We start from the raw sequence: 25904 nt of genomic DNA on the forward strand, positions 1-25904 counted from the left end.
GCTCATGCCCGTGTCTCCAGCGTGCTCCCCCACCCCACGCTCATGCCCCGTGTCTCCCTCTTGTTCCCCTCACCCCCCGCTCATGCCCCGTGTCTCCCTGATGTTGCCCCCAAACCATCGCTCATGCCCCGTGTCTCTCTCCTGTTGCCCCCCACCCCCGGTCATGTCCCGTGTCCCCCTGCTGTTGCCCCCCACCCCCCGCTCATGCCCCGTGTCTCTCTCCTGTTACCCCCACCCCCCTCTCATGCCCTCTGTCTCCCTGCTGTTGCCCCCCACCCCCCGCTCATGCCCCGTGTCTCTCTCCTGTTACCCCCACCCCCCTCTTATGCCCCGTGTCTCCCTTCTGTTGCCCCCGAGCCCCCGGTCATGCACTGTGTCTCCCTTGTGTTCCCACCATCCCCCGCTCATGCCCCGTGTCTCCCTGCTGTTACCCCCACCCTCCGCTCATGCCCTGTGTCTCCCTGCTGTGGCCCCCCAATGCCGTGTCTACCTCTTGTTGCCCCCCACACCCCGCTCATGCCCCGTGTCTCCCTCGTGTTCCCCCATCCCCTGCTCATGCCCCGTGTCTCCCTCCTATTGCCCCCCACTCATGCCCTGTCTCTCTCCTGTTACCCCCACCCCCGCTAATGCCACGTGTCTCCCTCTTGTTGCCCCTCATGCCCCGTGTCTCCCTTGTGTTCTCCCCACCCCTTGCTCATGCCCCTTATCTCCCTCCTGTTCCCCCCAAGCCCACTCCTGCCCCGTGTCTCCCTCCTGTTGCCCACCACCCCCCACTCATGCCCCGTGCACTGTCTTGTTGCCCCCCACCCCCTGCTCATGCCCCATGTCTCCCTCGTGTTCCCCCACCACCAGCTCATGTCCTGTGTCTCCCTCCAGTTGCCCCCCACTCATGCCCTGTGTCTCTCTCCTGTTGCCCCCCACCCCCGGTCACGTCCCGTGTCTCCCTGCTGTTGCCCCCCACCCCCCGCTCATGCCCCGTGTCTCTCTCCTGTTACCCCCACCCCCCTCTCATGCCCTGTGTCTCCCTGCTGTTGCCTCCCACCCCCCGGCTCAAGCCCCGTGTCCCTCTCCTATTACCCCCACCCCCCTCTAATGCCCTGTGTCTCCCTTCTGTTGCCCCCGAGCCCCCGGTCATGCACTGTGTCTCCCTTGTGTTCCCACCATCCCCCACTGATGCCCCGTGTCTCCCTGCTGTTACCCCCACCCTCCGCTCATGCCCTGTGTCTCCCTGCTGTTGCCCCCCAACGCCGTGTCTACCTCTTGTTGCCCCCCACACCCCGCTCATGCCCCGTGTCTCCCTCATGTTGCCCCCACCCCCGCTCATGCCCCGTGTCTCCCTCATGTTCCCCCCACCCCCGCTAATGCCTCGTGTCTCCCTCTTGTTGCCTCTCATGCCGCGTGTCTCCCTCGCGTTCCCCCCACCCCCTGCTCATGCCCTGTGTCTCCCTTATGTTCCCCCACCCTCGCTCATGTTCTGTGTCTCCCTGCTGTTGCCCACCACCCCCCGCTCATGCCCCGTTTCTCTCTCCTGTTGCCCCCCACCACCTGGTCATACCCTGTGTCTCCCTGCTGTTGCCCCCCACCCCCCGCTCATGCCCCGGGTCTCCCTCCTGTTGCCCCCCACTCCCGCTCATGCCCCGTGTCTCTCTCCTTTTACCCCCCACCCCCCGCTCATGCCCTGTGTCTCCCTGCTGTTGCCCCCCAAACCCTGCTCATGCCCCGTGTCTCCCTCCTGTTCCCCCCAAGCCCGCTCCTGCCCCGTGTCTCCTTCCTGTTGCCCACCACCCCCCACTCATGCCCCGTGTCTCCGTCTTGTTGCCCCCCTCCTCCTGCTCATGCCCCATGTCTCCCTCGTGTTCCCCCACCCCCCGGTCATGCCCCGTGTCTCCCTCCAGTTGCCTCCACTCATGCCCTGTGTCTCTCTCCTGTTACCCCACCCCCTGCTAATGCCCTGTCTCCCTCTTGTTGCCCCTCATGCCCCGTGTCTCCCTCATGTTCCCCCCACCCCCTGCTCATGCCCCGTGTCTCCCTTGTGTTCCCCCACCCCCCTTGTTATGCCCTGTTTCTCTCTCCTGTTGCCCCCCAAGCCCGCTACTGCCCTGTGTCTCCCTCGTGTTGCCCCCCACCCCCCACTCATGCCCTGTGTCTCCCTCTTGTTGCCCCCCACCGCCTGCTCATGTCCCGTGTCTCCCTCATGTTCCCCCACCCCCCGCTCATGCCCCGTGTGTCCATCCAGTTGCCCCCACTCATGCCCTGTGTCTCTCTCCTGTTACCCCTACCCCCTGCTAATGCCCCGTGTCTCCCTCTTGTTGCCCCTCATGCCCCGTGTCTCCCTCGTGTTCCCCCCACCCTCTGCTCATGCCACGTGTCTCCCTGCTGTTGCCGCCCACCCCCGGTCATGCCCCGTTTCTCTCTCCTGTTGCCCCCCACCCCCCGGTCATGCCCCGTGTCTCCCTGCTGTTGCCCTCTGCCCCCCGGTAATGCCCCGTTTCTCCCTGCTGTTGCCCCCCACCCTCCCCTCATGCCCCGTGTCTCTCTCCTGTTACCCCCACCCCCTCTCATGCCCTGTGTCTCCCTCGTGTTCCCCCACCCCCCGCTCATGCCCCATGTCTCCCTGCTGTTGCCCCCCATCCCCTGCTCATGCCCGGTGTCTCCCTCCTGTTGCCCCCCACCCCCGCTCATGCCCCGTGTCTCTCTCCTGTTACCCCCCACCCCCGCTCATGCCCCGTGTCTCCCTCGTGTTCCCCCTACCCCCCGCTCATGCCCCGTGTCTCCCTGCTGTTGCCCTCCACCCCCTGCTCTTGCCCCACACCCCCCACTCATGCCCTGTGTCTCCCTCCTATTGCCCCCACCCCCTGCTCATGTCCCGTGTCTCTCTCCTGTTACCCCCACCCCCCGCTCATGCCCCGTGTCTCCCTCTTATTGCCCCCCCACCCCCTGCTCATGCCCCGTGTCTCCAGCGTGTTCCCCCACCCCAGGCTCATGCCCCGTGTCTCCCTCTTGTTCCCCTCACCCCCCGCTCATGCCCCGTGTCTCACTGCTGTTGCCCCCAAACCATCGCTCATGCCCCGTGTCTCTCTCCTGTTACCCCCCACCCCCCTCTCATGCCCCGTGTCTCTCTCCTGTTGCCCCCCACCCCCGGTCATGTCCCGTGTCCCCCTGCTGTTGCCCCCCACCCCCGCTCATGCCCCGTGTCTCTCTCCTGTTACCCCCACCCCCCTCTCATGCCCTCTGTCTCCCTGCTGTTGCCCCCCACCCCCCGCTCATGCCCCGTGTCTCTCTCCTGTTACCCCCACCCCCCTCTTATGCCCCGTGTCTCCCTTCTGTTGCCCCCGAGCCCCCGGTCATGCACTGTGTCTCCCTTGTGTTCCCACCATGCCCCGCTCATGCCCCGTGTATCCCTGCTGTTACCCCCACCCTCCGCTCATGCCCTGTGTCTCCCTGCTGTGGCCCCCCAATGCCGTGTCTACCTCTTGTTGCCCCCCACACCCTGCTCATGCCCCGTGTCTCCCTCGTGTTCCCCCATCCCCCGCTCATGCCCCATGTCTTCCTCCTATTGCCCCCCACTCATGCCCTGTGTCTCTCTCCTGTTACCCCCACCCCCCGCTAATGCCACGTGTCTCCCTCTTGTTGCCCCTCATGCCCCGTGTCTCCCTTGTGTTCTCCCCACCCCCTGCTCATGCCCTGTGTCTCCCTTATGTTCCCCCACCCCCGCTCATGTTCTGTGTCTCCCTGCTGTTGCCCACCACCCCCCGCTCATGCCCCGTTTCTCTCTCCTGTTGCCCCCCACCACCCGGTTATACCCCGTGTCTCCCTGCTGTTGCCCTCCGCCCCCCGGTCATGCCCTGTGTCTCCCTGCTGTTGCCCCCCACCCCCCGCTCATGCCCCGTGTCTCTCTCCTCTTACCCTACACCCCCCGCTCTTGCCCTGTGTCTCCCTATTGTTGCCCCCAAACCCTGCTCATGCCCCGTGTCTCCCTCCTGTTGCCAGCCACCCCCCACTCATGCCCCATGTCTCTCTCCTGTTACCCCCACCCTCCTCTCATGCCCCGTGTCTCTCTCCTGTAACCCCCCCACCCCCTGCTCATGCCCCGTGTCTCCCTCGTGTTCCCCCCACCCCCGCTCATGCGCCAAGTCTCCCTCCTGTTGCCCCCCACTCATGCCCTGTGTCTCTCTCCTGTTACTCCCACCCCCTGCTAATGCCCCGTGTCTCCCTCTTGTTGCCCCTCATGCCCTGTGTCTCTCTCCTGTTGTCCCCAACCCCCGCTCATGCCCCGTGTCTCTCTCCTGTTACCCCTCACCCCCCTCTCATGCCCCATGTTTCCCTGTTGTTGCCCCCACCATCCGCTCATGCCCCGTGTCTCCCTGCTGTTGCCCCCCACCCCCCGCTCATGCCCCGTGTCTCTCTCCTGTTACCCCCCACCCCCCGCTCATGCCCCGTGTCTCCCCCCAGTTGCCCCCCACTCATGCCCTGTGTCTCTCTCCTGTTATCCCCACCCCCTGCTAATGCCCCGTGTCTCCCTCTTGTCGCCCCTCATGCCCCGTGTCTCCTTCGTGTTCCCCCCACCCCCTGTTCATGTTCCGTTTCTCTCTTCTGTTGCCCCCCACCCCCCGGTCATGCCCCGTGTCTCCCTGCTGTTGCCCTCCGCCCCCCGGTCATGCTCCGTGTCTCCCTGCTGTTGCCCCCACCCCCCGCTCATGCCCCGTGTCTCTCTCCTGTTACCCCCCACCCCCCTCTCATGCCCTGTGTCTCCCTCGTGTTCCCCTCACCACCCGCTCATGCCCCGTGTCTCCCTGCTGTTGCCCCACCACCCCCCGCTCATGCCCCGTGTCTCCCTGCTGTTGCCCCCACCCCCCCGCTCATGCCCCGTGTCTCCCTCCTGTTGCCCCCCTATCCCGCTCATGCCCCGTGTCTCTCTCCTTTTACCACCCACCCCCTGCTCATGCCCCGTGTCTCCCTCCTGTTACCCCCCACTCCCCGCTCATGCCCCGTGTCTCCCTCCTGTTCCCCCCCACCCCCGCTCATGCCCCGTGTCTCCCTCCAGTTGCCCCCCACTCATGCCCTGTGTCTCTCTCCTGTTACCCCACCCCCTGCTAATGCCCCGTGTCTCCCTCTTGTTGCCCCTCATGCCCTGTGTCTCCCTCATGTTCCCCCCACCCCCTGCTCATGCCCCGTGTCTCCCTTGTGTTCCCCCCAACCCCCGGTCATGCCCTGTTTCTCTCTCCTGTTGCCCCCCAAGCATGCTCATGCCCCGTGTCTCCCTCCTGTTGCCCCCCACCCCCCACTCATGCCCCGTGTAACCCTCTTGTTGCCCCCCACCCCCTGCTCATGTCCCGTGTCTCCCTCCTGTTGCCCACCACCTCCCACTCATGCCCCGTGTCTCCGTCTTGTTGCCCCCCACCCCCTGCTCATGCCCCGTGTCTCCGTCTTGTTGCCCCCCACCCCCTGCTCATGCCCCATGTCTCCCTCGTGTTCCCCCACCCCCCGCTCATGCCCCATGTCTCCCTCCAGTTGCCCCCCACTCATGCCCTGTGTCTCTCTCCCTTTACCCCACCCCCTGCTAATGCCCCGTGTCTCCCTCTTGTTGCCCCTCATGCCCCGTGTCTCCCTCATGTTCCCCCCACCCCCTGCTCATGCCCCGTGTCTCCCTTGTGTTCCCCCCACCCCCCGGTCATGCCCTGTTTCTCTCTCCTGTTGCCCCCCAAGCCCGCTCCTGCCCCGTGTCTCCCTCCTGTTGCCCCCCACCCCCCACTCATGCCCCGTGTCTCCCTCTTGTTGCCCCCCACCCCCTGCTCATGTCCCGTGTCTCCCTCATGTTCCCCCACCCCCCGCTCATGCCCCGTGTGTCCATCCAGTTGCCCCCCACTCATGCCCTGTGTCTCTCTCCTGTTACCCCCACCCCCTGCTAATGCCCGTGTCTCCCTCTTGTTGCCCCTCATGCCCGTGTCTCCCTCCTGTTCCCCCCACCCCCTGCTCATGCCATGTGTCTCCCTGCTGTTGCCGCCCACCCCCCGGTCATGCCCCGTTTCTCTCTCCTGTTGCCCCCCACCACCCGGTCATGCCCCGTGTCTCCCTGATGTTGCCCTCCACCCCCCGGTCATGCCCCGTGTCTCTCTCCTGTTACCCCCCACCCCCGTCTCATGCCCCATGTTTCCCTGCTGTTGCCCACACCATCCGCTCCTGCCCCGTGTCTTCCTGCTGTTGCCCCCCCACCCCCCGCTCATGCACCGTGTCTCTCTCCTGTTACCCCCCACCCCCTGCTCATGCCCCGTGTCTCCCCCCAGTTGCCCCCCACTCATGCCCTGTGTCTCTCTCCTGTTATCCCCACCCCTGCTAATGCCCCGTGTCTCCCTCTTGTCGCCCCTCATGCCCCGTGTCTCCCTCGTGTTCCCCCCACCCCCTGCTCATGTCCCGTTTCTCTCTTCTGTTGCCCCCCACCCCCCGGTCATGCCCCGTGTCTCCCTGCTGTTGCCCTCTGCCCCCCGGTCATGCCCTGTGTCTCCCTGCTGTTGCCCCCCACCCCCCGCTCATGCCCCGTGTCTCTCTCCTGTTACCCCCACCCCCCTCTCATGCCCTGTGTCTCCCTGCTGTTGCCTCCCACCCCCCGGCTCAAGCCCCGTGTCCCTCTCCTATTACCCCCACCCCCCTCTAATGCCCCGTGTCTCCCTTCTGTTGCCCCCGAGCCCCCGGTCATGCACTGTGTCTCCCTTGTGTTCCCACCATCCCCCGCTGATGCCCCCTGTCTCCCTGCTGTTACCCCCACCCTGCGCTCATGCCCTGTGTCTCCCTGCTGTTGCCCCCCAACGCCGTGTCTACCTCTTGTTGCCCCCCACACCCCGCTCATGCCCCGTGTCTCCCTCATGTTCCCCCCACCCCCGCTCATGCCCCGTGTCTCCCTCATGTTCCCCCCACCCCCGCTAATGCCTCGTGTCTCCCTCTTGTTGCCTCTCATGCCGCGTGTCTCCCTCGTGTTCCCCCCACCCCCTGCTCATGCCCTGTGTCTCCCTTATGTTCCCCCACCCTCGCTCATGTTCTGTGTCTCCCTGCTGTTGCCCACCACCCCCCGCTCATGCCCCGTTTCTCTCTCCTGTTGCCCCCCACCACCTGGTCATACCCTGTGTCTCCCTGCTGTTGCCCCCCACCCCCCGCTCATGCCCCGGGTCTCCCTCCTGTTGCCGCCCACTCCCGCTCATGCCCCGTGTCTCTCTCCTTTTACCCCCCACCCCCCGCTCATGCCCTGTGTCTCCCTGCTGTTGCCCCCCAAACCCTGCTCATGCCCCGTGTCTCCCTCCTGTTCCCCCCAAGCCCGCTCCTGCCCCGTGTCTCCCTCCTGTTGCCCACCACCCCCCACTCATGCCCCGTGTCTCTGTCTTGTTGCCCCCCTCCTCCTGCTCATGCCCCATGTCTCCCTCGTGTTCCCCCACCCCCCGGTCATGCCCCGTGTCTCCCTCCAGTTGCCCCCACTCATGCCCTGTGTCTCTCTCCTGTTACCCCACCCCCTGCTAATGCCCTGTCTCCCTCTTGTTGCCCCTCATGCCCCGTGTCTCCCTCATGTTCCCCCCACCCCCTGCTCATGCCCCGTGTCTCCATTGTGTTCCCCCACCCCCTTGTTATGCCCTGTTTCTCTCTCCTGTTGCCCCCCAAGCCCGCTACTGCCCCGTGTCTCCCTCCTGTTGCCCCCCACCCCCCACTCATGCCCTGTGTCTCCCTCTTGTTGCCCCCCACCCCCTGCTCATGTCCCGTGTCTCCCTCATGTTCCCCCACCCCCCGCTCATGCCCTGTGTGTCCATCCAGTTGCCCCCACTCATGCCCTGTGTCTCTCTCCTGTTACCCCTACCCCCTGCTAATGCCCCGTGTCTCCCTCTTGTTGCCCCTCATGCCCCGTGTCTCCCTCGTGTTCCCCCCACCCTCTGCTCATGCCACGTGTCTCCCTGCTGTTGCCGCCCACCCCCGGTCATGCCCCGTTTCTCTCTCCTGTTGCCCCCCACCCCCCGGTCATGCCCCGTGTCTCCCTGCTGTTGCCCTCTGCCCCCCGGTAATGCCCCGTTTCTCCCTGCTGTTGCCCCCCACCCTCCCCTCATGCCCCGTGTCTCTCTCCTGTTACCCCCCACCCCCTCTCATGCCCTGTGTCTCCCTCGTGTTCCCCCACCCCCCGCTCATGCCCCGTGTCTCCCTGCTGTTGCCCCCCATCCCCTGCTCATGCCCGGTGTCTCCCTCCTGTTGCCCCCCACCCCCGCTCATGCCCCGTGTCTCTCTCCTGTTACCCCCCACCCCCGCTCATGCCCCGTGTCTCCCTCGTGTTCCCCCTACCCCCCGCTCATGCCCCGTGTCTCCCTGCTGTTGCCCTCCACCCCCTGCTCTTGCCCCCCACCCCCCACTCATGCCCTGTGTCTCCCTCCTATTGCCCCCACCCCTGCTCATGTCCCGTGTCTCTCTCCTGTTACCCCCACCCCCCGCTCATGCCCCGTGTCTCCCTCTTATTGCCCCCCCACCCCCTGCTCATGCCCCGTGTCTCCAGCGTGTTCCCCCACCCCAGGCTCATGCCCCGTGTCTCCCTCTTGTTCCCCTCACCCCCCGCTCATGCCCCGTGTCTCACTGCTGTTGCCCCCAAACCATCGCTCATGCCCCGTGTCTCTCTCCTGTTAACCCCCACCCCCCTCTCATGCCCCGTGTCTCTCTCCTGTTGCCCCCCACCCCCGGTCATGTCCCGTATCCCCCTGCTGTTGCCCCCCACCCCCGCTCATGCCCCGTGTCTCTCTCCTGTTACCCCCACCCCTCTCTCATGCCCTCTGTCTCCCTGCTGTTGCCCCCCACCCCCCGCTCATGCCCCGTGTCTCTCTCCTGTTACCCCCACCCCCCTCTTATGCCCCGTGTCTCCCTTCTGTTGCCCCCGAGCCCCCGGTCATGCACTGTGTCTCCCTTGTGTTCCCACCATGCCCCGCTCATGCCCCGTGTATCCCTGCTGTTACCCCCACCCTCCGCTCATGCCCTGTGTCTCCCTGCTGTGGCCCCCCAATGCCGTGTCTACCTCTTGTTGCCCCCCACACCCTGCTCATGCCCCGTGTCTCCCTCGTGTTCCCCCATCCCCCGCTCATGCCCCATGTCTTCCTCCTATTGCCCCCCACTCATGCCCTGTGTCTCTCTCCTGTTACCCCCACCCCCCGCTAATGCCACGTGTCTCCCTCTTGTTGCCCCTCATGCCCCGTGTCTCCCTTGTGTTCTCCCCACCCCCTGCTCATGCCCTGTGTCTCCCTTATGTTCCCCCACCCCCGCTCATGTTCTGTGTCTCCCTGCTGTTGCCCACCACCCCCCGCTCATGCCCCGTTTCTCTCTCCTGTTGCCCCCCACCACCCGGTTATACCCCGTGTCTCCCTGCTGTTGCCCTCCGCCCCCCGGTCATGCCCTGTGTCTCCCTGCTGTTGCCCCCCACCCCCCGCTCATGCCCCGTGTCTCTCTCCTCTTACCCTACACCCCCCGCTCTTGCCCTGTGTCTCCCTATTGTTGCCCCCAAACCCTGCTCATGCCCCGTGTCTCCCTCCTGTTGCCAGCCACCCCCCACTCATGCCCCATGTCTCTCCCCTGTTACCCCCACCCTCCTCTCATGCCCCGTGTCTCTCTCTTGTAACCCACCCACCCCCTGCTCATGCCCCGTGTCTCCCTCGTGTTCCCCCACCCCCGCTCATGCGCCAAGTCTCCCTCCTGTTGCCCCCCACTCATGCCCTGTGTCTCTCTCCTGTTACTCCCACCCCCTGCTAATGCCCCGTGTCTCCCTCTTGTTGCCCCTCATGCCCTGTGTCTCTCTCCTGTTGTCCCCAACCCCCGCTCATGCCCCGTGTCTCTCTCCTGTTACCCCCCACCCCCCTCTCATGCCCCATGTTTCCCTGTTGTTGCCCCCACCATCCGCTCATGCCCCGTGTCTCCCTGCTGTTGCCCCCCACCCCCCGCTCATGCCCCGTGTCTCTCTCCTGTTACCCCCCACCCCCCGCTCATGCCCCGTGTCTCCCCCCAGTTGCCCCCCACTCATGCCCTGTGTCTCTCTCCTGTTATCCCCACCCCCTGCTAATGCCCCGTGTCTCCCTCTTGTCGCCCCTCATGCCCCGTGTCTCCCTCGTGTTCCCCCCACCCCCTGTTCATGTTCCGTTTCTCTCTTCTGTTGCCCCCCACCCCCCGGTCATGCCCCGTGTCTCCCTGCTGTTGCCCTCCGCCCCCCGGTCATGCTCCGTGTCTCCCTGCTGTTGCCCCCACCCCCCGCTCATGCCCCGTGTCTCTCTCCTGTTACCCCCCACCCCCCTCTCATGCCCTGTGTCTCCCTCGTGTTCCCCTCACCACCCGCTCATGCCCCGTATCTCCCTGCTGTTGCCCCCCCACCCCCCGCTCATGCCCTGTGTCTCCCTGCTGTTGCCCCCACCCCCCCGCTCATGCCCCGTGTCTCCCTCCTGTTGCCCCCCTATCCCGCTCATGCCCCGTGTCTCTCTCCTTTTACCACCCACCCCCTGCTCATGCCCCGTGTCTCCCTCCTGTTACCCCCCACCCCCCGCTCATGCCCCGTGTCTCCCTCCTGTTCCCCCCCACCCCCGCTCATGCCCCGTGTCTCCCTCCAGTTGCCCCCCACTCATGCCCTGTGTCTCTCTCCTGTTACCCCACCCCCTGCTAATGCCCCGTGTCTCCCTCTTGTTGCCCCTCATGCCCTGTGTCTCCCTCATGTTCCCCCCACCCCCTGCTCATGCCCCGTGTCTCCCTTGTGTTCCCCCCAACCCCCGGTCATGCCCCGTTTCTCTCTCCTGTTGCCCCCCAAGCATGCTCATGCCCCGTGTCTCCCTCCTGTTGCCCCCCACCCCCCACTCATGCCCCGTGTAACCCTCTTGTTGCCCCCCACCCCCTGCTCATGTCCCGTGTCTCCCTCCTGTTGCCCACCACCTCCCACTCATGCCCCGTGTCTCCGTCTTGTTGCCCCCCACCCCTTGCTCATGCCCCCTGTCTCCGTCTTGTTGCCCCCCACCCCCTGCTCATGCCCCATGTCTCCCTCGTGTTCCCCCACCCCCCGCTCATGCCCCGTGTCTCCCTCCAGTTGCCCCCCACTCATGCCCTGTGTCTCTCTCCCTTTACCCCACCCCCTGCTAATGCCCCGTGTCTCCCTCTTGTTGCCCCTCATGCCCCGTGTCTCCCTCATGTTCCCCCCACCCCCTGCTCATGCCCCGTGTCTCCCTTGTGTTCCCCCCACCCCCCGGTCATGCCCTGTTTCTCTCTCTTGTTGCCCCCCAAGCCCGCTCATGCCCCGTGTCTCCCTCCTGTTGCCCCCCACCCCCCACTCATGCCCCGTGTCTCCCTCTTGTTGCCCCCACCCCCTGCTCATGTCCCGTGTCTCCCTCATGTTCCCCCACCCCCCGCTCATGCCCCGTGTGTCCATCCAGTTGCCCCCCACTCATGCCCTGTGTCTCTCTCCTGTTACCCCCACCCCCTGCTAATGCCCGTGTCTCCCTCTTGTTGCCCCTCATGCCCGTGTCTCCCTCCTGTTCCCCCCACCCCCTGCTCATGCCATGTGTCTCCCTGCTGTTGCCGCCCACCCCCCGGTCATGCCCCGTTTCTCTCTCCTGTTGCCCCCCACCACCCGGTCATGCCCCGTGTCTCCCTGATGTTGCCCTCCACCCCCCGGTCATGCCCCGTGTCTCTCTCCTGTTACCCCCCACCCCCGTCTCATGCCCCATGTTTCCCTGCTGTTGCCCCCAACATCCGCTCCTGCCCCGTGTCTTCCTGCTGTTGCCCCCCACCCCCCGCTCATGCACCGTGTCTCTCTCCTGTTACCCCCCACCCCCTGCTCATGCCCCGTGTCTCCCCCCAGTTGCCCCCCACTCATGCCCTGTGTCTCTCTCCTGTTATCCCCACCCCTGCTAATGCCCCGTGTCTCCCTCTTGTCGCCCCTCATGCCCCGTGTCTCCCTCGTGTTCCCCCCACCCCCTGCTCATGTCCCGTTTCTCTCTTCTGTTGCCCCCCACCCCCCGGTCATGCCCCGTGTCTCCCTGCTGTTGCCCTCTGCCCCCCGGTCATGCCCTGTGTCTCCCTGCTGTTGCCCCCCACCCCCCGCTCATGCCCCGTGTCTCTCTCCTGTTACCCCCACCCCCCTCTCATGCCCTGTGTCTCCCTGCTGTTGCCTCCCACCCCCCGGCTCAAGCCCCGTGTCCCTCTCCTATTACCCCCACCCCCCTCTAATGCCCCGTGTCTCCCTTCTGTTGCCCCCGAGCCCCCGGTCATGCACTGTGTCTCCCTTGTGTTCCCACCATCCCCCGCTGATGCCCCGTGTCTCCCTGCTGTTACCCCCACCCTCCGCTCATGCCCTGTGTCTCCCTGCTGTTGCCCCCCAACGCCGTGTCTACCTCTTGTTGCCCCCCACACCCCGCTCATGCCCCGTGTCTCCCTCATGTTCCCCCCACCCCCGCTCATGCCCCGTGTCTCCCTCATGTTCCCCCCACCCCCGCTAATGCCTCGTGTCTCCCTCTTGTTGCCTCTCATGCCGCGTGTCTCCCTCGTGTTCCCCCCACCCCCTGCTCATGCCCTGTGTCTCCCTTATGTTCCCCCACCCTCGCTCATGTTCTGTGTCTCCCTGCTGTTGCCCACCACCCCCCGCTCATGCCCCGTTTCTCTCTCCTGTTGCCCCCCACCACCTGGTCATACCCTGTGTCTCCCTGCTGTTGCCCCCCACCCCCCGCTCTCCCTCCTGTTGCCCCGCACTCCCGCTCATGCCCCGTGTCTCTCTCCTTTTACCCCCCACCCCCCGCTCATGCCCTGTGTCTCCCTGCTGTTGCCCCCCAAACCCTGCTCATGCCCCGTGTCTCCCTCCTGTTCCCCCCAAGCCCGCTCCTGCCCCGTGTCTCCCTCCTGTTGCCCACCACCCCCCACTCATGCCCCGTGTCTCCGTCTTGTTGCCCCCCTCCTCCTGCTCATGCCCCATGTCTCCCTCGTGTTCCCCCACCCCCCGGTCATGCCCCGTGTCTCCCTCCAGTTGCCCCCACTCATGCCCTGTGTCTCTCTCCTGTTACCCCACCCCCTGCTAATGCCCTGTCTCCCTCTTGTTGCCCCTCATGCCCCGTGTCTCCCTCATGTTCCCCCCACCCCCTGCTCATGCCCCGTGTCTCCCTTGTGTTCCCCCACCCCCCTTGTTATGCCCTGTTTCTCTCTCCTGTTGCCCCCCAAGCCCGCTACTGCCCCGTGTCTCCCTCCTGTTGCCCCCCACCCCCCACTCATGCCCTGTGTCTCCCTCTTGTTGCCCCCCACCCCCTGCTCATGTCCCGTGTCTCCCTCATGTTCCCCCACCCCCCGCTCATGCCCCGTGTGTCCATCCAGTTGCCCCCACTCATGCCCTGTGTCTCTCTCCTGTTACCCCTACCCCCTGCTAATGCCCCGTGTCTCCCTCTTGTTGCCCCTCATGCCCCGTGTCTCCCTCGTGTTCCCCCCACCCTCTGCTCATGCCACGTGTCTCCCTGCTGTTGCCGCCCACCCCCGGTCATGCCCCGTTTCTCTCTCCTGTTGCCCCCCACCCCCCGGTCATGCCCCGTGTCTCCCTGCTGTTGCCCTCTGCCCCCCGGTAATGCCCCGTTTCTCCCTGCTGTTGCCCCCCACCCTCCCCTCATGCCCCGTGTCTCTCTCCTGTTACCCCCCACCCCCTCTCATGCCCTGTGTCTCCCTCGTGTTCCCCCACCCCCCGCTCATGCCCCGTGTCTCCCTGCTGTTGCCCCCATCCCCTGCTCATGCCCGGTGTCTCCCTCCTGTTGCCCCCCACCCCCGCTCATGCCCCGTGTCTCTCTCCTGTTACCCCCCACCCCCGCTCATGCCCCGTGTCTCCCTCGTGTTCCCCCTACCCCCCGCTCATGCCCCGTGTCTCCCTGCTGTTGCCCTCCACCCCCTGCTCTTGCCCCCCACCCCCCACTCATGCCCTGTGTCTCCCTCCTATTGCCCCCACCCCTGCTCATGTCCCGTGTCTCTCTCCTGTTACCCCCACCCCCCGCTCATGCCCCGTGTCTCCCTCTTATTGCCCCCCCACCCCCTGCTCATGCCCCGTGTCTCCAGCGTGTTCCCCCACCCCAGGCTCATGCCCCGTGTCTCCCTCTTGTTCCCCTCACCCCCCGCTCATGCCCCGTGTCTCACTGCTGTTGCCCCAAACCATCGCTCATGCCCCGTGTCTCTCTCCTGTTACCCCCCACCCCCCTCTCATGCCCCGTGTCTCTCTCCTGTTGCCCCTCACCCCCGGTCATGTCCCGTGTCCCCCTGCTGTTGCCCCCCACCCCCGCTCATGCCCCGTGTCTCTCTCCTGTTACCCCCACCCCCCTCTCATGCCCTCTGTCTCCCTGCTGTTGCCCCCCACCCCCCGCTCATGCCCCGTGTCTCTCTCCTGTTACCCCCACCCCCTCTTATGCCCCGTGTCTCCCTTCTGTTGCCCCCGAGCCCCCGGTCATGCACTGTGTCTCCCTTGTGTTCCCACGATGCCCCGCTCATGCCCCGTGTATCCCTGCTGTTACCCCCACCCTCCGCTCATGCCCTGTGTCTCCCTGCTGTGGCCCCCCAATGCCGTGTCTACCTCTTGTTGCCCCCCACACCCTGCTCATGCCCCGTGTCTCCCTCGTGTTCCCCCATCCCCCGCTCATGCCCCATGTCTTCCTCCTATTGCCCCCCACTCATGCCCTGTGTCTCTCTCCTGTTACCCCCACCCCCCGCTAATGCCACGTGTCTCCCTCTTGTTGCCCCTCATGCCCCGTGTCTCCCTTGTGTTCTCCCCACCCCCTGCTCATGCCCTGTGTCTCCCTTATGTTCCCCCACCCCCGCTCATGTTCTGTGTCTCCCTGCTGTTGCCCACCACCCCCCGCTCATGCCCCGTTTCTCTCTCCTGTTGCCCCCCACCACCCGGTTATACCCCGTGTCTGCCTGCTGTTGCCCTCCGCCCCCGGTCATGCCCTGTGTCTCCCTGCTGTTGCCCCCCACCCCCCGCTCATGCCCCGTGTCTCTCTCCTCTTACCCTACACCCCCCGCTCTTGCCCTGTGTCTCCCTATTGTTGCCCCCAAACCCTGCTCATGCCCCGTGTCTCCCTCCTGTTGCCAGCCACCCCCCACTCATGACCCATGTCTCTCTCCTGTTACCCCCACCCTCCTCTCATGCCCCGTGTCTCTCTCCTGTAACCCCCCCACCCCCTGCTCATGCCCCGTGTCTCCCTCGTGTTCCCCCCACCCCCGCTCATGCGCCAAGTCTCCCTCCTGTTGCCCCCCACTCATGCCCTGTGTCTCTCTCCTGTTACTCCCACCCCCTGCTAATGCCCCGTGTCTCCCTCTTGTTGCCCCTCATGCCCTGTGTCTCTCTCCTGTTGTCCCCAACCCCCGCTCATGCCCCGTGTCTCTCTCCTGTTACCCCCCATCCCCCTCTCATGCCCCATGTTTCCCTGTTGTTGCCCCCACCATCCGCTCATGCCCCGTGTCTCCCTGCTGTTGCCCCCCACCCCCCGCTCATGCCCCGTGTCTCTCTCCTGTTACCCCCCACCCCCCGCTCATGCCCCGTGTCTCCCCCCATTTGCCCCCCACTCATGCCCTGTGTCTCTCTCCTGTTATCCCCACCCCCTGCTAATGCCCCGTGTCTCCCTCTTGTCGCCCCTCATGCCCCGTGTCTCCCTCGTGTTCCCCCATCCCCTGTTCATGTTCCGTTTCTCTCTTCTGTTGCCCCCCACCCCCCGGTCATGCCCCGTGTCTCCCTGCTGTTGCCCTCCGCCCCCCGGTCATGCTCCGTGTCTCCCTTCTGTTGCCCCCACCCCCCGCTCATGCCCCGTGTCTCTCTCCTGTTACCCCCCACCCCCCTCTCATGCCCTGTGTCTCCCTCGTGTTCCCCTCACCACCCGCTCATGCCCCGTGTCTCCCTGCTGTTGCCCCCCCACCCCCCGCTCATGCCCCATGTCTCCCTGCTGTTGCCCCCACCCCCCCGCTCATGCCCCGTGTCTCCCTCCTGTTGCCCCCCTATCCCGCTCATGCCCCGTGTCTCTCTCCTTTTACCACCCACCCCCTGCTCATGCCCCGTGTCTCCCTCCTGTTACCCCCCACCCCCCGCTCATGCCCCGTGTCTCCCTCCTGTTCCCCCGCTCATGCCCCGTGTCTCCCTCCAGTTGCCCCCCACTCATGCCCTGTGTCTCTCTCCTGTTACCCCACCCCCTGCTAATGCCCCGTGTCTCCCTCTTGTTGCCCCTCATGCCCTGTGTCTCCCTCATGTTCCCCCCACCCCCTGCTCATGCCCCGTGTCTCCCTTGTGTTCCCCCCAACCCCCGGTCATGCCCCGTTTCTCTCTCCTGTTGCCCCCCAAGCATGCTCATGCCCCGTGTCTCCCTCCTGTTGCCCCCCACCCCCCACTCATGCCCCGTGTAACCCTCTTGTTGCCCCCCACCCCTGCTCATGTGCCGTGTCTCCCTCCTGTTGCCCACCACCTCCCACTCATGCCCCGTGTCTCCGTCTTGTTGCCCCCCACCCCCTGCTCATGCCCCGTGTCTCCGTCTTGTTGCCCCCCACCCCCTGCTCATGCCCCATGTCTCCCTCGTGTTCCCCCACCCCCCGCTCATGCCCCGTGTCTCCCTCCAGTTGCCCCCCACTCATGCCCTGTGTCTCTCTCCCTTTACCCCACCCCCTGCTAATGCCCCGTGTCTCCCTCTTGTTGCCCCTCATGCCCCGTGTCTCCCTCATGTTCCCCCCACCCCCTGCTCATGCCCCGTGTCTCCCTTGTGTTCCCCCCACCCCCCGGTCATGCCCTGTTTCTCTCTCCTGTTGCCCCCCAAGCCCGCTCCTGCCCCGTGTCTCCCTCCTGTTGCCCCCCACCCCCCACTCATGCCCCGTGTCTCCCTCTTGTTGCCCCCCACCCCCTGCTCATGTCCCGTGTCTCCCTCATGTTCCCCCACCCCCCGCTCATGCCCCGTGTGTCCATCCAGTTGCCCCCCACTCATGCCCTGTGTCTCTCTCCTGTTACCCCCACCCCCTGCTAATGCCCGTGTCTCCCTCTTGTTGCCCCTCATGCCCGTGTCTCCCTCCTGTTCCCCCCACCCACTGCTCATGCCATGTGTCTCCCTGCTGTTGCCGCCCACCCCCCGGTCATGCCCCGTTTCTCTCTCCTGTTGCCCCCCACCACCCGGTCATGCCCCGTGTCTCCCTGATGTTGCCCTCCACCCCCCGGTCATGCCCCGTGTCTCTCTCCTGTTACCCCCCACCCCCGTCTCATGCCCCATGTTTCCCTGCTGTTGCCCCCACCATCCGCTCCTGCCCCGTGTCTTCCTGCTGTTGCCCCCCACCCCCCGCTCATGCACCGTGTCTCTCTCCTGTTACCCCCCACCCCCTGCTCATGCCCCGTGTCTCCCCCCAGTTGCCCCCCACTCATGCCCTGTGTCTCTCTCCTGTTATCCCCACCCCTGCTAATGCCCCGTGTCTCCCTCTTGTCGCCCCTCATGCCCCGTGTCTCCCTCGTGTTCCCCCCACCCCCTGCTCATGTCCCGTTTCTCTCTTCTGTTGCCCCCCACCCCCCGGTCATGCCCCGTGTCTCCCTGCTGTTGCCCTCCGTCGCCCGGTCATGCTCCGTGTCTCCCTGCTGTTGCCCCCACCCCCTGCTCATGCCCCGTGTCTCTCTCCTGTTACCCCCCACCCCCCTCTCATGCCCTGTGTCTCCCTCGTGTTCCCCCCAGCCCCCGCTCATGCCCCGTGTCTCCCTCCTGTTGCCCCCCACCCCCGCTCATGCCCCGTGTCTCTCTCCTGTTACCCCCCACCCCCGCTCATGCCCCGTGTCTCCCTCGTGTTCCCCCTACCCCCCGCTCATGCCCCGTGTCTCCCTGCTGTTGCCCTCCACCCCCTGCTCTTGCCCCCCACCCCCCACTCATGCCCTGTGTCTCCCTCCTATTGCCCCACACCCCTGCTCATGTCCCGTGTCTCTCTCCTGTTACCCCCACCCCCCGCTCATGCCCCGTGTCTCCCTCTTATTGCCCCCCCACCCCCTGCTCATGCCCCGTGTCTCCAGCGTGTTCCCCCACCCCAGGCTCATGCCCCGTGTCTCCCTCTTGTTCCCCTCACCCCCCGCTCATGCCCCGTGTCTCACTGCTGTTGCCCCAAACCATCGCTCATGCCCCGTGTCTCTCTCCTGTTACCCCCCACCCCCCTCTCATGCCCCGTGTCTCTCTCCTGTTGCCCCCCACCCCCGGTCATGTCCCGTGTCCCCCTGCTGTTGCCCCCCACCCCCGCTCATGCCCCGTGTCTCTCTCCTGTTACCCCCACCCCCCTCTCATGCCCTCTGTCTCCCTGCTGTTGCCCCCCACCCCCCGCTCATGCCCCGTGTCTCTCTCCTGTTACCCCCACCCCCCTCTTATGCCCCGTGTCTCCCTTCTGTTGCCCCCGAGCCCCCGGTCATGCACTGTGTCTCCCTTGTGTTCCCACCATGCCCCGCTCATGCCCCGTGTATCCCTGCTGTTACCCCCACCCTCCGCTCATGCCCTGTGTCTCCCTGCTGTGGCCCCCCAATGCCGTGTCTACCTCTTGTTGCCCCCCACACCCTGCTCATGCCCCGTGTCTCCCTCGTGTTCCCCCATCCCCCGCTCATGCCCCATGTCTTCCTCCTATTGCCCCCCACTCATGCCCTGTGTCTCTCTCCTGTTACCCCCACCCCCGCTAATGCCACGTGTCTCCCTCTTGTTGCCCCTCATGCCCCGTGTCTCCCTTGTGTTCTCCCCACCCCCTGCTCATGCCCTGTGTCTCCCTTATGTTCCCCCACCCCCGCTCATGTTCTGTGTCTCCCTGCTGTTGCCCACCACCCCCCGCTCCTGCCCCGTTTCTCTCTCCTGTTGCCCCCCACCACCCGGTTATACCCCGTGTCTCCCTGCTGTTGCCCTCCGCCCCCCGGTCATGCCCTGTGTCTCCCTGCTGTTGCCCCCCACCCCCCGCTCATGCCCCGTGTCTCTCTCCTCTTACCCTACACCCCCCGCTCTTGCCCTGTGTCTCCCTATTGTTGCCCCCAAACCCTGCTCATGCCCCGTGTCTCCCTCCTGTTGCCAGCCACCCCCACTCATGACCCATGTCTCTCTCCTGTTACCCCCACCCTCCTCTCATGCCCTGTGTCTCTCTCCTGTAACCCCCCCACCCCCTGCTCATGCCCCGTGTCTCCCTCGTGTTCCCCCCACCCCCGCTCATGCGCCAAGTCTCCCTCCTGTTGCCCCCCACTCATGCCCTGTGTCTCTCTCCTGTTACTCCCACCCCCTGCTAATGCCCCGTGTCTCCCTCTTGTTGCCCCTCATGCCCTGTGTCTCTCTCCTGTTGTCCCCAACCCCCGCTCATGCCCCGTGTCTCTCTCCTGTTACCCCCCACCCCCCTCTCATGCCCCATGTTTCCCTGTTGTTGCCCCCACCATCCGCTCATGCCCCGTGTCTCCCTGCTGTTGCCCCCCACCCCCCGCTCATGCCCCGTGTCTCTCTCCTGTTACCCCCCACCCCCCGCTCATGCCCCGTGTCTCCCCCCAGTTGCCCCCCACTCATGCCCTGTGTCTCTCTCCTGTTATCCCCACCCCCTGCTAATGCCCCGTGTCTCCCTCTTGTCGCCCCTCATGCCCCGTGTCTCCCTCGTGTTCCCCCCACCCCCTGTTCATGTTCCGTTTCTCTCTTCTGTTGCCCCCCACCCCCCGGTCATGCCCCATGTCTCCCTGCTGTTGCCCTCCGCCCCCCGGTCATGCTCCGTGTCTCCCTGCTGTTGCCCCCACCCCCCGCTCATGCCCCGTGTCTCTCTCCTGTTACCCCCCACCCCCCTCTCATGCCCTGTGTCTCCCTCGTGTTCCCCTCACCACCCGCTCATGCCCCGTGTCTCCCTGCTGTTGCCCCCCCACCCCCCGCTCATGCCCCGTGTCTCCCTGCTGTTGCCCCCACCCCCCCGCTCATGCCCCGTGTCTCCCTCCTGTTGCCCCACTATCCCGCTCATGCCCCGTGTCTCTCTCCTTTTACCACCCACCCCCTGCTCATGCCCCGTGTCTCCCTCCTGTTACCCCCCACCCCCCGCTCATGCCCCGTGTCTCCCTCCTGTTCCCCCCCACCCCCGCTCATGCCCCGTGTCTCCCTCCAGTTGCCCCCCACTCATGCCCTGTGTCTCTCTCCTGTTACCCCACCCCCTGCTAATGCCCCGTGTCTCCCTCTTGTTGCCCCTCATGCCCTGTGTCTCCCTCATGTTCCCCCCACCCCCTGCTCATGCCCCGTGTCTCCCTTGTGTTCCCCCCAACCCCCGGTCATGCCCCGTTTCTCTCTGCTGTTGCCCCCCAAGCATGCTCATGCCCCGTGTCTCCCTCCTGTTGCCCCCCACCCCCCACTCATGCCCCGTGTAACCCTCTTGTTGCCCCCCACCCCCTGCTCATGTCCCGTGTCTCCCTCCTGTTGCCCACCACCTCCCACTCATGCCCCGTGTCTCCGTCTTGTTGCCCCCCACCCCCTGCTCATGCCCCGTGTCTCCGTCTTGTTGCCCCCCACCCCCTGCTCATGCCCCATGTCTCCCTCGTGTTCCCCCACCCCCCGCTCATGCCCCGTGTCTCCCTCCAGTTGCCCCCCACTCATGCCCTGTGTCTCTCTCCCTTTACCCCACCCCCTGCTAATGCCCCATGTCTCCCTCTTGTTGCCCCTCATGCCCCGTGTCTCCCTCATGTTCCCCCCACCCCCTGCTCATGCCCCGTGTCTCCCTTGTGTTCCCCCCACCCCCCGGTCATGCCCTGTTTCTCTCTCCTGTTGCCCCCCAAGCCCGCTCCTGCCCCGTGTCTCCCTCCTGTTGCCCCCCACTCATGCCCCGTGTCTCCCTCTTGTTGCCCCCCACCCCCTGCTCATGTCCCGTGTCTCCCTCATGTTCCCCCACCCCCCGCTCATGCCCCGTGTGTCCATCCAGTTGCCCCCCACTCATGCCCTGTGTCTCTCTCCTGTTACCCCCACCCCCTGCTAATGCCTGTGTCTCCCTCTTGTTGCCCCTCATGCCCGTGTCTCCCTCCTGTTCCCCCCACCCCCTGCTCATGCCATGTGTCTCCCTGCTGTTGCCGCCCACCCCCCGGTCATGCCCCGTTTCTCTCTCCTGTTGCCCCCCACCACCCGGTCATGCCCCGTGTCTCCCTGATGTTGCCCTCCACCCCCCGGTCATGCCCCGTGTCTCTCTCCTGTTACCCCCCACCCCCGTCTCATGCCCCATGTTTCCCTGCTGTTGCCCCCACCATCCGCTCCTGCCCCGTGTCTTCCTGCTGTTGCCCCCCACCCCCCGCTCATGCACCGTGTCTCTCTCCTGTTACCCCCCACCCCCTGCTCATGCCCCGTGTCTCCCCCCAGTTGCCCCCCACTCATGCCCTGTGTCTCTCTCCTGTTATCCCCACCCCTGCTAATGCCCCGTGTCTCCCTCTTGTCGCCCCTCATGCCCCGTGTCTCCCTCGTGTTCCCCCCACCCCCTGCTCATGTCCCGTTTCTCTCTTCTGTTGCCCCCCACCCCCCGGTCATGCCCCGTGTCTCCCTGCTGTTGCCCTCCGTCGCCCGGTCATGCTCCGTGTCTCCCTGCTGTTGCCCCCACCCCCTGCTCATGCCCCGTGTCTCTCTCCTGTTACCCCCACCCCCCTCTCATGCCCTGTGTCTCCCTCGTGTTCCCCCCAGCCCCCGCTCATGCCCCGTGTCTCCCTGCTGTTGCCCCCCACCCCCGGTCATGCCCCGTGTCTCCCTCCTGTTGCCCCCCACTCCCGCTCATGCCCCGTGTCTCTCTCCTTTTACCCCCCACCCCCGCTCATGCCCCGTGTCTCCCTCCTGTTACCCCCCACCCCCTGCTCATGCCCCGTGTCTCCCTGCTGTTGCCCCCCACCCCCTGCTCATGCCCCCCACCCCCGCTCATGCCCCGTGTCTCCCTCCTATTGCCCTCCACCCCTTGTTCATGCCCTGTGTCTCCAGCATGTTCCCCCCACCCCCCGCTCATGCCCCGTGTCTCCCTCTTGTTCCCCCCACCCCCGCTCATGCCCCGTGTCTCCCTGCTGTTGCCCCCCACCCCCCGCTCATGCCCTGTGTCTCTCTCCTGTTACCCCCACCCCGCGTCTCTCTCCTGTTACCCCCCACTCCCCTCTCATGCCCCGTGCCTCTCTCCTGTTGCCCCTCACCCCCATTCATGTCCCGAGTCTCCCTGCTGTTGCCCCCCACCCCCGCTCATGCCCGTGTCTTTCTCCTGTTACCCCCCACCCCGCTCTCATGCCCTGTGTCTCTCTCCTGTTGCCCCCACCCCCTGGTCATGCCCTGTGTTTCCCTTCTGTTGCCCCCAAGCCCCCGGTCATGCACTGTGTCTCCCTTGTGTTCACCCATCCCCGCTCATGCTTCGTGTCTCCCTGCTGTTACCCCCCCACCCTCCGCTCATGCCCTGTGTCTCCCTGCTGTTGCCCCCAACCCCCGCTCATGCCCCGTGTCTCCCTCCTGTTGCCCCCCACCCCCCACTCATGCCCCGTGTCTCTCTCCTGTTACCCCCACCCCCCGCTCATGCCCCGTGTCTCCCTCTTATTGCCCCCGACACCCCCCGCTCATGCCCTGTGTCTCCCGCATGTTCCCCCCACCCCCGCTCATGCCCCGTGTCTCCCTGCTGTTTCCCCCCACCCCCCGCTCATGCCCTGTGTCTCTCTCCTGTTACCCCCCACCCCCGCGTCTCTCTCCTGTTACCCCCCACTGCCCTCTCATGCCCCGTGCCTCTCTCCTGTTGCCCCTCACCCCCAGTCATGTCCCGAGTCTCCCTGCTGTTGCCCCCCACCCCCCGCTCATGCCCGTGTCTCTCTCCTGTTACCCCCCACCCCCCTTTCATGCCCTGTGTCTCTCTACTGTTGCCCCCCACCCCCCGGTCATGCCCTGTGTCTCCCTTCTGTTGCCCCGACCCCCCGGTCATGCACTGTGTCTCCCTTGTGTTCCCCCCATCCCCCGGTCATGCCCCGTTTCTCTCTCCTGTTGCCCCCCACCACCCGGTCATGCCCCGTGTCTCCCTGCTGTTGCCCTCCACCCCCCGGTCATGCCCCGTGTCTCTCTCCTGTTACCCCCACCCCCGTCTCATGCCCCATGTTTCCCTGCTGTTGCCCCCACCATCCGCTCATGCCCCGTGTCTTCCTGCTGTTGCCCCCCACCCCCCGCTCATGCACCGTGTCTCTCTCCTGTTACCCCCCACCCCCTGCTCATGCCCCGTGTCTCCCCCCAGTTGCCCCCCACTCATGCCCTGTGTCTCTCTCCTGTTATCCCCACCCCTGCTAATGCCCCGTGTCTCCCTCTTGTCGCCCCTCATGCCCCGTGTCTCCCTCGTGTTCCCCCCACCCCCTGCTCATGTCCCGTTTCTCTCTTCTGTTGCCCCCCACCCCCCGGTCATGCCCCGTGTCTCCCTGCTGTTGCCCTCCGCCGCCCGGTCATGCTCCATGTCTCTTTCCTGCTACCCCCACCCCCCTCTCACGCCCCGTGTCTCTCTCCTGTTGCCCCCCACCCCCTGCTCATGCCCCCCACCCCCCGCTCATGCCCCGTGTCTCCCTCCTATTGCCCTCCACCCCTTGTTCATGCCCTGTGTCTCCAGCATGTTCCCCCCACCCCCCGCTCATGCCCCGTGTCTCCCTCTTGTTCCCCCCACCCCCGCTCATGTCCCGTGTCTCCCTGCTGTTGCCCCCCACCCCCCGCTCATGCCCTGTGTCTCTCTCCTGTTACCCCCACCCCCGCGTCTCTCTCCTGTTACCCCCCACTCCCCTCTCATGCCCCGTGCCTCTATCCTGTTGCCCCTCACCCCCATTCATGTCCCGAGTCTCCCTGCTGTTGCCCCCAACCCCGCTCATGCCCGTGTCTCTCTCCTGTTACCCCCCACCCCGCTCTCATGCCCTGTGTCTCTCTCCTGTTGCCCCCACCCCCTGGTCATGCCCTGTGTTTCCCTTCTGTTGCCCCCAAGCCCCCGGTCATGCACTGTGTCTCCCTTGTGTTCACCCATCCCCACTCATGCCCCGTGTCTCCCTGCTGTTACCCCGCACCCTCCGCTCATGCCCTGTGTCTCCCTGCTGTTGCCCCCAACCCCCGCTCATGCCCCGTGTCTCCCTCCTGTTGCCCCCCACCCCCCACTCATGCCCCGTGTCTCTCTCCTGTTACCCCCACCCCCCGCTCATGCCCCGTGTCTCCCTCTTATTGCCCCCCGACACCCCCGCTCATGCCCTGTGTCTCCCGCATGTTCCCCCCACCCCCGCTCATGCCCCGTGTCTCCCTGCTGTTGCCCCCCACCCCCCGCTCATGCCCTGTGTCTCTCTCCTGTTACCCCCCACCCCCGCGTCTCTCTCCTGTTACCCCCCACTCCCCTCTCATGCCCCGTGCCTCTCTCCTGTTGCCCCTCACCCCCAGTCATGTCCCGAGTCTCCCTGCTGTTGCCCCTCACCCCCCTTTCATGCCCTGTGTCTCTCTACTGTTGCCCCCCGTCCCCCGGTCATGCCCTGTGTCTCCCTTCTGTTGCCCCCGACCCCCCGGTCATGCACTGTGTCTCCCTTGTGTTCCCCCCATCCCCCGGTCATGCCCTGTTTTTCTCTCCTGTTGCCCCCCACCACCCGGTCATGCCCCGTGTCTCCCTGCTGTTGCCCTCCACCCCCCGGTCATGCCCCGTGTCTCTCTCCTGTTACCCCCACCCCCGTCTCATGCCCCATGTTTCCCTGCTGTTGCCCCCACCATCCGCTCATGCCCCGTGTCTTCCTGCTGTTGCCCCCCACCCCCCGCTCATGCACCGTGTCTCTCTCCTGTTACCCCCCACCCCCTGCTCATGCCCCGTGTCTCCCCCCAGTTGCCCCCCACTCATGCCCTGTGTCTCTCTCCTGTTATCCCCACCCCTGCTAATGCCCCGTGTCTCCCTCTTGTCGCCCCTCATGCCCCGTGTCTCCCTCGTGCTCCCCCCACCCCCTGCTCATGTCCCGTTTCTCTCTTCTGTTGCCCCCCACCCCCCGGTCATGCCCCGTGTCTCCCTGCTGTTGCCCTCCGCCGCCCGGTCATGCTCCATGTCTCTTTCCTGCTACCCCCACCCCCCTCTCACGCCCCGTGTCTCTCTCCTGTTGCCCCACACCCCCCGGTCATGCCCGTGTCTCCCTGCAGTTACCCCCAACCCTCGCTCATGCCCTGTGTCTCTCTCCTGTTACCCCCCTCCCCCCCGGTCATGCCCTGTGTCTCCCTGCTGTTGCCCCCCAAACCCCGCTCATGCCCATTGTCTCTCTCCTGTTGCCCCCCACCCCCCACTCATGCCCCGTGTCTCTCTCCTGTCACCCCCAGCCTCCGCTCATGCCCTGTGTCTCTCTCCTGTTACCCCCCACCCCCTGCTCATGCCCTTGTCTCCCTCGTGTTCCCCCCACCCCCCGCTCATGCCCTGTATCTCCCTCCTGTTGCCCCCCACTCATGCCCTGTGTCTCTCTCCTGTTACCCCCACCCCCTGCTAATGCCCCGTGTCTCCCTCTTGTTGCCCCTCATGCCCCGTGTCTCTCTCCTGTTGCCCCCAACCCCCGCTCATGCCCCGTGTCTCTCTCCTGTTACCCCCCACCCCCCTCTCATGCCCTGTGTCTCTCTCCTGTTACCCCCACCCCCTCTCATGCCCCGTGTCTCTCTCCTGTTACCCCCCACCCCCTCTCATGCCCCGTGTCTCTCTCCTGTTACCCACCGTCCCCCTCTCATGCCCTGTGTCTCTCTCCTGTTACCCCCCACCCCCCTCTCATGCGCCGTGTCTCTCTTCTGTTACCCCCCACCCCCCCTCATACCCCTTGTCTCTCTCCTGTTGCCCCCCGCCCCCCGCTCATGCCCCGTGTCTCCCTGATGTTGCCCCCCACCGCCCGCGCATGACCCGTGTCTCTCTCCTGTTATCCCCCCACCCCCTCTCATGCCCTGTGTCTCCCTCATGTTCCC

The sequence above is a fragment of the Ambystoma mexicanum genome, chromosome 3p, assembly GCF_040938575.1.
Source record: "Ambystoma mexicanum isolate Mex_15411 chromosome 3p, UKY_AmexF1_1, whole genome shotgun sequence".
Classification (NCBI taxonomy): Eukaryota; Metazoa; Chordata; class Amphibia; order Caudata; family Ambystomatidae; genus Ambystoma; species Ambystoma mexicanum.